Consider the following 11,809-nt stretch of genomic DNA (forward strand, 5'->3'; position numbering starts at 1 on the left):
GCAACGAACTTCACTTTAAACAAACTTCACTAAAACGCGGAAATTTGCTATTAAAATAAGGAAAATAGTATAACATTTCGCTATAGAAATCATTCCCTAAATCTGGACAAATAATTTTCTTAAAAATTAAAACTATTTTTCCCTAGTTAAAGGAATAATTTTCTTAATAAAAAGATGATAAAAAAATTTTAAGGACTACCTTTATATAAATGGACCAAAAAATGGAAGGAATTTTAACTAAAAAACTTTAACAATAGCTCTTGTAAAAGAATTTTGGGATCGTTTTTCAAGGATTTGTAGTTATCTCACTTAGCGCGCCACTTAGTGGATTTTTGTTTTCTGTAAATTGTATTGTCCCCAAGCCTCGAACTGTGTGCCAAGTTTCAAATCTCTAGGAAACACCAGGGGTGCCCCCCCCATAAATTCAGAAAACAAAAATTCAGAACCCATTTTTTCAGAAAACATTAGCCAGAACCCTTTTTTCAGAAAGACAAAATTCAGAGGTCAAAACTCAGAACTCAAATTTCAGAATTGAAAATTCGAAAGTAAAATTGCAGAAGGCAAAATTCAGAAGTCAAAATTCAGAGAGTAATCCGACGACAGAAAAAACATTAAATTTTTCTCAAAATTCAGAAACGTTTATTTATTTGGAACGAATTATGTATAAAGAAAAAGTAGTAAAATCTAAAGTTTTAAATTGTGTGCAATAGCAAGCATGTAATTAATTAAATCTTTTCGCATTTATCTTTTTCAAATTTAATATTAAAGAAAGAAGTCTTTATCTTGCGTTTCCGATATGGCTCGCCTCCAGCTGAAAATTGCTGCAGTTTTGTTTCTGTTATTGCATGTTCGTTTTTTTGTTTTATTTATGAAATTAAATATGTTAGCGTATGTCCCAAACGCACTTCGAATGACGTTGTACCACCTTTCGATAGAATTATTTGTACGGACTTCACCCAATTTGGTGATATTATACATATTCCATAATTCGATTGGATATAACGCCCTCTTTCGACGTTGCTGTGTTCCAGGCTGAAAAAAATTTCAGAAGTCAAAATTCAGAAAGTAATCAGACAGCAGAAAAACATTGAATTTTGCGCAAAATTTTATATTTTTTTGCTGTCTGATTACTTTATGAATTTAGACTTCTGAAATTTGACTTCTGAAATTTTAGTTCTGAATTTTTGTTTCTGAATTTTGACTTCTGAATTTTGGCTTTCTGAAAAAAGGGTTCTGACTAATGTTTTCTGAAAAAATGTGATTCCGAACTTTTGTTTTCTGAATTTATGGGGGGAACCGTAACTGGGAAGTTAGTTAAAAATGGATTGAAAGATTCCCAAATCAAAACTAATTTTCTTAATATCTCGATCCATGCGTCACCTAGCGAATTTTTTTTGATCAAATATTGCATTGTCACCGGGTTCTGACTCACGGCCCAAGTTTCAAGTCTCTAGCTCTCCGGGAAATTACTTAAAAATCGTTCGCAAGATTCCCTGCGTTTTTTCACGGATTTTCGTTTATCTCAATTCATCTGCCACCTGGCGGCATTTTGTTTTCACGAATTGTAGTGCATCGACTCGCAAACTATGTGCAAAGTTTCAAGTCTCTGGATCACGGAGAAGTTAGTTAAAAGTCGATCGCAAAATTTCCATTTTAAAATTAATTTTCTGTATATCTCGATCCGCCACCTAGCGGATTTTTTTTCACCTTCATTGTAATGTCCCCCAGATCTGAACTATGTTTTAAGTATCAAGTTTCTAGCTCAACGGGAAGTTACCGAAAAAGACTTTTCCGTGGGTCAAAAATTCGTATGGAAATGAGGGGACAAATATGAAAGGGACTTAATATAAAGGTAGTAGTAATAAAAATGGAGAAAATTTTAAAAAATTGTTGTTTTTTAATTTAACTGTGTAACTGTCACGGCAGCATGTTTCTAGTCGAGTGCTCTTGTCCGCTGAGCTAACTCGTACATATAGGTTAGGTTGAACTGGCCGTTCCGTGAGGACTTCACATATACTTAATGTGTCAATAGTGTTGCCAGAAGTTTCTTCAACGAGTAAACTGAAAAACCATATCAGAAACCAGGACCTTAGTTATGAAATAACTTCGTTCTCTCAGCAAACACTAGAAGCTTCCTAGGACCTATGCTACTTCTAGATCTGGTAGCTGTGTCACTCCTGTCACAAAACGTGTTCGACCGTCTCCTCCTCCAACCCTCACTTTCTACGTCTGCTATCATTCTATCACTGACAAGTCCTAATTTAAAATCATATGACGCAAGAAGGCAGTTTTCAGTCAGAATACTCACTTTGAGCCTACTGTTTCCTCTGTTCTATGATAAGAGTAACTTTGTTAGTCTAAGGTTGTGAAACCTGCACATGATTTTCGAAAATTTTCTGCCCGCGCTTTGTTCCGCGCCTTCCATGTTTGGTCGATCATGTTTAGCTCTCGTCTTCTGTTGATCTCGCCTAATCTGACTGGTACAAACTTCGAGCGATTCGCCCTTTTTGCTACCTCATGCGCTTTTTCATTTTCAGCATTTCCATATGCCCAGGGACCCAATATATGTGGAATTCAAGGGGTTGTGTAGCGCAACCCTCTCAAGGGGTTGCCAGCGCAATATATAGCTTCTCCAACCCAATTGTCAACCTCACCTACCCGCGGCGAATCCTGTTTCATTAACAGACGAGGCTCTGGCGACACCAAGCTCCTCATGGAACTAGAAGGTGGGGAGGGAGGGATGGCCTGAAGGTTTAATGTGGTCATGTAAATCCTTCCCGAGATGGTCGGGCTAGTACCTTAATGGTGCTTTGTTACCGGAGCGTACCGGATATATATCGGGATCTATCCATCAGCATCGATAACACTCCCCAGGGCCTTCGGGAGTGTCTTTATCGTTAATACAACAACAACAACAACAACCCAATATATGTAGATGTAAATTTCTCCCTATCCCGATTCTTTCCAGTGATTGCTTACACTCTAACACGCTTTTAGATGTTGTGCCATGAGAAATTATAGCATTAATTGCTGCTTGGCTCAATGTAAAAGTTGACGCGGTCGCGGTTTAACCTATATCCCTGCAAAAATCGCGAGTACTCCATGCATGCATGCATGGAGTACTCGCTATGGACCAAGCAAGTGCTCCAAAATTAACCACAATTCATACAAAAAATATGTTCCAATTAACACTGCGATGTCCTAGGACTAGACCATATACTCCAGCTCAGCATTACATCAGAGCAATCCATGGAGTACTCCAGTATGACACAAGTGGGCCACATGATCCAATGATTTTTGCAGGGATACATTCTTTATTTCCACTTCATTGATTACGGCTGCTACTTCCTCCTGAAAAACGTAAATTCAATGCCGCTGTACCTCAACAAATCTAAATTCATGTGCATCTCTCGGAGATCTTTTCCAGCAGCCTCTTAAGTAATTAATAATTTTTGTCTTGTATCAGTAAATTATTTTGTTGACCAGGGAGTCACGAAAGATTCTAACTAAGTTTCAACATTCATATTAATGCTACTGGCAATAAGGCTAGAGGAGTTCTATGATGCGTAAAACGATGGTCCAAAGAATTTGTGACCCTTATGTAACTAAAGCCCTTTTTACCACATTAGTTAGACCGATTCTAGAATATGGATCAAGAGTCTGGAAACCGCGATATCGAGTTCATGCAGATAGACTTGAATCAATACAAAAGCAAATTTTACTCTTCTCTTTAAGGAATTTTCAATGGGACTCTGCGTATAATCTTCCACCTTATACTAGTCGGTTAAAGCTTATCAATCTTCCAACTCTTGCAAGTCGTAGAGAAATGCTAAGCGTTATATTTATGGATAAACTACTGAACGGCCCTTTTCTTTAAAATGAAGTAAACTTCAACGTCCCTTCACGTGCGCCAAGACTTTACAAACCTCTTCTTCTAAAGCAGTGTAGAACTAATTTCGAATTAAGGGAACATTTTCGTTGTTTGTATTACGATTTTAACTCTCACTCGAGCTCATTTAATATAACGACTTTACTTTTTACTATCAAGAAAGCTATCCTAACATATCTTAACCAATAACAACTCGTAACAATATTACAGTTATCTGACGGCTTGTGTTTATTTCCGGATCCTACTTTGTCCATTACTTTGGAACCATCGGTATACACGTTTATCGCCTCGTCTGCCATTTTAGCGCCCTTGTAGGGAACTATAAAGTCTCTCCATCCAATATTTGATGACGCTATACTAATATGGTCATATGGCCTAGCTGCCTCGAAGCATTGAATGTCGTTGCAGTTATTAAGAGTGCAGCTGCAGGGGTTGTTTTCAGGGCTGCCGTTATGCTAACCTATGATAGCCTACATGTTCCTTGTAATTTTTGATGTAGGTTCTTTTTTGTGTAGCTGTCCACCAAGCAAGGTTTCCATAGCAGGGATGGGCGTTATCAACAAATTTGAATAACCATTGACGAAAAAATAAAAAATAAATTTTTATTCATTATTCAAGAAAACTTGAGTGATGAATAACATGTTATTTTTTATTCAAGCATTTCTTGAATAATGAATAACATTTTCTCGTTATTCAAAATATTCTGATTGATGATAACCGCTCATTCTTATTTTTGCAAAATTTTAATAAAGAGTTGAGTTATTATTCCTTATTTACAAAATATGGAATAACAATAAAATTTTAGTTTTTATTCAGTTATCCAAAAATAAGAAAATAAACCATCGAGATGCCCTGAAAATATGTATACCCATATGCGTAACCAGTTCGTGTGTAGTTCTGAAGCTTCTTAGGGTAATATTGAGATGATTTTGGAGAGTATTCGTGAGGTTTTTTGGGGGAGGTTGGGGGTAATTTCTGGGACACCCTGCGGATCCTCCCGGGGCCTATTGGGGTCCATTACAGGGGCTCCCTCGCGATCCTTCTAGAGTTTTGGGGTCATTTCGGGATGACTTTAGCGACTCCCTCGAGGTCTTTTGGAGGTCATTTTGGCATGGTTTAGGGAAGTACCACGGGGTCCTCCCGGGGTCATTCCGTGATCTTTTTGGGACTCCCTCGGGGTCATTTGGGGGTCATTCCGGGATGGTTTTGGGGACTCCCTCGGGGTCATTTCGGGATCTTTTTGGGGACTCCCGCGGGGCCATTTCGGGGTCATTCCGGGATGGTTTTGAGGACTCCCAAGGGGTCATTTGGGATTAATTTTGTGATGAGGTACGACATTCTTCGAAAAAAGTCCCTTGTTTTAAAAGTTTTCTGGGATGTGGCGCATTCAAATCGGCAGCCGAGATTGGGTGATATTCCATTCGGGCTTCGATATATGTATTTAGTTTAATACACTTTAGTAGCACACTTTTAACATTGAAATATGTAGTTTTTGAGTGTATAATCAAGGTTGAAAACCTGTACATCTCATAGGTGAAAAAAATTTTATTTGATTTGAAAAAAGTTTCTTTTGACCTGAAATTGTTATATGGAGTAATTTTGATGTATGCTCAGTTAAAAATGTCTCCAAAACCATCCCGAAATGACCTACGAATGACCCCCAAATGACCCCGAGGGGTCCCCAAAATCATCCCGGAAAGACCCCGAAATTACCCCGAGGGAGTCCCCAAAACCATCCCGAAATGACCCCGAAATGACCCCGAGGGAGTCCCCAAAACCATCCCGGAATGACCCCGAAATGACCCCGAAGGAGTCCCCAAAACCATCCTGGAATGACCCCGAAATGACCCCGAGGGAGTCCCCAAAACCATCCCGAAATGACCCCGAGGAAGTCCCCAAAATTATCCTAGAATGACCCCCAAATGACCCCGAGGGAGTCCCAAAAGGATCACGGAATGACCCCGGGAGGACCCCGTGGTACTCCCCTAAACCATGCCAAAATGACCTCCAAAAGACCTCGAGGGAGTCGCAAAATTCATCCCGAAATTACCCCAAAACCATAGAAGGATCGCGAGGGAGCCCCTGGAATGTACCCCAATAGGCCCCGGGAGGATCCGCAGGGTGTCCCAGAAATTACCCCCCAACCGCCCCCAAAAAACCCCACGAATACTCCCCAAAATCATCTCAATATTACCCTAAGAAGCTTCAGAACTACACACGAACTGGTTACGCATATGGGTATATTTTCAGGCATCTCGATGGTTTAATTTTTTACTTTTGGATAACTGAATAAAAACTAAAATTTTATTGTTATTCCATATTTTGTAAATAAGGAATAATAACTCAACTCTTTATAAAAATTTTGCAAAAATAAGAATGAGCGGTTATCACCAATCAGAATATTTTGAATAATGAGAAAATGTTATTCATTATTCAAGAAATGCTTGAATAAAAAATAACTTTTTATTCATCAATTAGAAAATTTAAAACGATGAATAATTTTTTATTTTTTATTTTGATTTATTTCATTTCAAAATGACTCAACCCTGCTCCATAGTATAGGATAGTCTTTACAATTGTTGTAAATACCCAATAAGAGAAAGGGCGATACATACCTCGTGCACCCCAATGTTGTTTTACATGCATAAAGTGCCGTCGAGGCCCTCTTCACCCTCTTCTCTACGTTCAACTTTCACGACAACTTACGGCCTAGAAAGATTTCATATATTTTGTTTCTACTGCAGGGTCACTTCTCCAAGCTTAGGCCTAATCTCTTTTGGGCACTTGTACCCCTTTGTAAAAAAGACCATATCCGTCTTCTCCGCGGCGGTCAACACCAAATTAGATCCGCATGTATGTTTATCCCGAAGCGCCAAATCTATCAAATACCTAATTGTTGAAAAACATTTTCAACTTATGGCAACGTCATACGCGAGTCCCTCATTCTGAGCAATTGGTTGAGAAACTCATATATCGATCGGAAACATCTACAAAATATTTATGGTCAATACGCCGGCGTTGCCGCCGTCGCCGAAAATCGGGCCGGCGTAAGCTTCTAATACGAATTTAGCCATCATCCAGTGAGTTTTCTAGCTCCGTATCAAGCTCAATTCCCACGAGAATGCTCTGGGTCATTTGGGAGATTTGACAAGCAGAGGTCGTGATATTTTTGTTGTGATAGGCAGATGTCTTTGTTAAAAAAAAGGTTTATTAAATGCGGTGTTGCCAAACTAAAGACTAGACACAGATTAACAAATTATCTGGCTCACAAATAGAATCAGACTTCTATCTGTAGCCGTCAACCAGTGAGTTTTACAGCTCAAGATCACGCCCAACTCTCACGGGAATGCTCTGGATCATTGAGACACTTGAGAAGCAGAGGTCGTGATATTTTCGCCCACGTGAAATGTGTTAGGCAGATGTCGCCGCTGTTTTTCATTTAACTCATACGGCGCAAGGCTAAGCAGCGACATCTATTGTTTAAAAAGTAGGTTTATTAAAGGCAGCGTTGCCAAACTAAAGACAAGTAATTAACAAATTATCTGGCTCACGAATTGAACCAGACTTCTGTCTGTATTTATCTGGCTCAAATCGTTGTTGTTGCACTTACGTGCAAAATTATTTGTCTGGCTCAGGATCTTTGCGACCGGATGACGCGTTATGGTTATCAAACGAGATATTTAGGCCCGGTTTTTCAGTACAATTTCAACGCAGTTTGTCAGTTAAACTACGCTTAAACTTATTCTGCAGTTTTGAAGTCTATTTTAACTAAAGTTTAAGCTGAGCTTAAGCGACCGTTCTGACAGGGTTAAACTCTAGCTAACATATCAGTTATTTGCGTTCGTTGGCAATGACGTCGAATATACCCAACGCGCATTTGGGCTTAAGTACCACTACATCTCATGTTGATAAGCAAAAGTTGTTTCGAAACAGGACTCATGAGAATCATAACGTTCTGAGCAAAAAACGAAATTTTTTATAAAGCAACAAATGCTTTTACTTAAGTTAAAAAAAATCAAGTAAGGAAGGCTAAGTTCGGGTGTAACCGAATATTAAATACTCAGCTGAGAGCGTTGGAGAGAAAATAAGAGAAAATCACCATGTAGGAAAATGAACCTATGGTAACCCTGTAATGTGTTTGTATGACATTGGTATCAAATGGAAGGTAATAAAGAGTATTTTAAAAGGGAGTGGACCATAGTTCTACAGGTGGACGCCTTTTCGAGTAATCGCCATAAAGGTGGACCAGGGGTGACTCTAGAATGTGTTTGTACGATATGGGTATCAAATGAAAGGTATTAAAAAGGGACTGAACCTTAGTTGCATATGTGAAGGCGTTTTCGAGATATCGGACCAGGGTGACCCAGAACATCATCTTTTGGGTACCGCTAATTTATTTATATATGTAATACCACGAACAGTATTCCTGCCATGATTCCAAAGGCTTTTAGTTTCGCCCTGCAGAACTTTTTCATTTCCTTCTACTTAATATGGTAGGTGTCACACCCATTTTACAAAATTTTTTGTTAAGTTATATTTTGCGTCAAAAAACCAATCCAATCACCAGGTTTCACCCCTTTTTTCGCATTTGGTATGTAATTATGGCATTTTTTTAATTTTTCGAAATTTTCGATATCGAAAAAGTGGGCGTGGTCATAGTCGGATTTCGCCAATTTTTAATACCAAGATAAAGTGAGTTGAGATAAGTACGTGAACTAAGTTTAGTAAAGATACATCGATTTTTGATCAAGTTATCGTATTAACGGCCGAGGAGAAGGACAGACGGTCGACTGTGTATAAAAACTGGGCATGGCTTCAACCGATTTCGCCCATTTTCACAGAAAACTTACTGTCATAGAAGCTATGCCCTTACCAAATTTCACAAGGATTGGTAAATTTTTGTTCGACTTATAGCATTAAAAGTATTCTAGACAAATTAAATGAAAAAGGGCGGAGCCGCGCCCATTTTGAAATTTGCTTTTATTTTTGTATTTTGTTGTTCCATATCATTACTGGAGTTTAATGTTGACATAATTTACTTATATACTGTAAAGATATTAATTTTTTTGTAAAAAGTTTACTTTTAAAATTATTTTTTTTTAAAAAGTGGGCGTGTTCATTATCCGATTTTGCTTATTTATATTTAGCATACATATAGTTATAGGAGTAACGTTCCTGCCAAATTTCATCATGATATCTTCAACGACTGCCACATTACAGCTTGCAAGACTTTTAAATTACCTTCTTTTAAAAGTGGGCGGTGCCACGCCCATTGTCCAAGATTTTACAAATTTTCTATTCTGCGTCATAAATTCAACCCATCTACCAAGTTCCATCGTTTTATCTGTCCTTGGTAATGAATTATCGCAGTCTTTCGGTTTTTCGAAATTTTCGATATCGAAAAAGTGCGCGTGGTTATAGACCGATTTCGTTCATTTTAAATAGCGATCTGAGATGAGTGCCCAGGAACGTACATACCAAATTTCATGAAGATACCTCAAAATTTACTCAAGTTATAGTGTTTACGGACGGACAGACGGACATGGCTAAATGAATTTCTTTTTTCGCCCAGATCATTTTGATATACAGAAGTCTATATCTATCTCGATAAGTTTATGCCGTTACAGGGTACCGTTATGCGAACAAAATTAATATACTCTGCGAGCTCTGCTCAGCTGAGTATATATATAGTTCACAACTTGTATTTATGTGTGGTTCTCTCACTGGACTCAAATGTAAGATTACAATGCTACAGTATTTTCAAGAAAATAAAATATGTATAACTTATTTTTAATTAATAGCGCATCTTTGCTGCTATCAGCCAGGTGTTTATTTCTCACAATAAACAGCTGTTGGCTTTGGTGGTACCACCGCGGGCAAGATTTTTTTTTTTCAACCCACCTCAACTCGATATCCAAAGTAGGATATAAACAGCAGAAATGTATTGCATATGCATTTGAAAGCTGTGCATTTCTCAAAATCTCTCAAAGGTCCAAAATAATTTGAGAATGACGTTGGAGGTCAACTCGTAAACTATACATTTTACAAAATTTCTCAAAGGTTGGATAGTGATTGGAGAATGAAGTTGGAGAACAACTTGATAACTATCTGGTTTAAGAATAATTACAGCATGATGTTGGATATCAGCTCTGGAACAAGATATATATTTCTCTAAGGCTGGAGAAATTTTTTTTCCATGTTTGTTGGGTAAACAAAATCCAACTGTTGCCGTAACTACAAATTATCTAGATAACAAAAAAAAACAGTGTTGTCGTACAATAAGCCTACCACCAAACGCGGCCTTAAACTGTGACTGAAAACCTGCTCAGTAGTTTAACTGGAGTTTAATTTTGACTAGAATTTAAGCAAACTTAGTTTAAACTTAGCTTAACCAACTACTGAAAAACCGGGCCTTAAGCTGCAGACATTGTTGCTTTATCGGTAACCGTATCGGTAACCTTATAACAGCTGATTCGACCAACTTTAAAGGGCGAATTAATGGTGACTTATAACCATAAAGCCATAACCAGATAAAACAGCTGATCACACCTACCTGATGGAAATCAATGTAATCGAGTTAGCGTTATGGTATGGCACCATTAAGCGACTACATTGATTTCGATAAGGTAGGTTCTATCAGCTGTTTTATCTGGTTATGGCTTTATGGTTATAAGTCACCATTAATTCGCTCTTAAGTTGGAGACATTGGTGCTTTATCGGTAATCGTATCGGTAACCTTTTAACAGCTGATTCGACCAACCTTATGAGAATCAATGCAATCGATTATTGGTGCCGCTAAGGTCGTAACCGTATCGTAGCCAACCAATTGGGTTTTGGTTTACCGTCGTAACGATAAACAGCTGATTACGTTAGGGATACGGATACAGCGATACGACATACGGCACCAATGACTCCGGCTTTATAAGAATCAATGCAATCGATTATTGGTGCCGCTAAAGCGCCAAATACACGACACGAACATTTCCGCGAACATTCCCGTTATGTCAAGTTTCTGCGACCGTGTATGGTGGTGTTTGCCAGATCGCGCAAATGTTCGCTAAAAATCAAAATATTTTAATTTTTGGCGAACAATTGCGCGAACTGTTCGTGCGTGTATGGCGAAATAGCTCATAATCGTAGTAATTTCTGAACGGAACAGACGTGCGCGGAAAAGTAAAATGGAAAATAAAAAATTTTTAAATGTTCGGCCAAAAGTTCGTATGGTGTATGGCCAAAGCTGCGAACAAGATTGCGGAATGTTCGCGGAAATGTTCGTGTCGTGTATTTGGCGCTTAAGGTCGTAACCGTATCGTAGCCAACCAATTGGTTTTTGGTTTACCGTCGTAACGATAAACAGCTGATTACGTTAGGGATACGACTACAGCGATACGACATACGGCACCAATGACTCCCGCTTTAGCGTTGTACATAAAAGATATTGCTTGCTAGGGCTGCCACCTAAACTTAAATACATATAAGCCGTTTTTTACATGTACATCTACATTTGCGAGTAAAAAAAACGCTTATCATCTTTTGGATAATGTTTAGGAGACCCATCTAGCAGTAATTATTTAAGACTCGCGGCAGTGGTAAAATAATTCGCTACCAAACGGGTTGTGCTTAGCAGCGGAGACACGAACCTCTGTGGTTATTGGTATAACCTATAGCTGAATCGGTTGCAATGAATCCATAAACAAATCAATCATCATGTACACACATACATAAAAGGCAGCAGAGAGATACTCACAAACGCATGTCATCATCAGCCGAAGTAGTACTCACATATACACACGCATATGGATACAAACTACAAATATACATGTACTAGCTTTACCAGGCGCACGTTGTAACGCCCGAGATCGAATGGATGTTGCGTTATTTTTTCTGTTTTGTTTGTTGATAATTTAATTTATTGTTCTG

The 11,809-nt window shown here is 38.4% G+C and overlaps 1 protein-coding gene across 1 annotated transcript in view; it reads right to left on the reverse strand.

The window, feature by feature from the left end:
• Jhbp12 (Juvenile hormone binding protein 12) overlaps positions 1-11,809 on the reverse strand; it is a 109,624-nt gene that overhangs the window by 67,029 nt on the left and 30,786 nt on the right. The window lies entirely within an intron of this gene.

This window comes from Eurosta solidaginis, chromosome 1 (genome assembly GCF_040869045.1).
Source record: "Eurosta solidaginis isolate ZX-2024a chromosome 1, ASM4086904v1, whole genome shotgun sequence".
Classification (NCBI taxonomy): domain Eukaryota; kingdom Metazoa; phylum Arthropoda; class Insecta; order Diptera; family Tephritidae; genus Eurosta; species Eurosta solidaginis.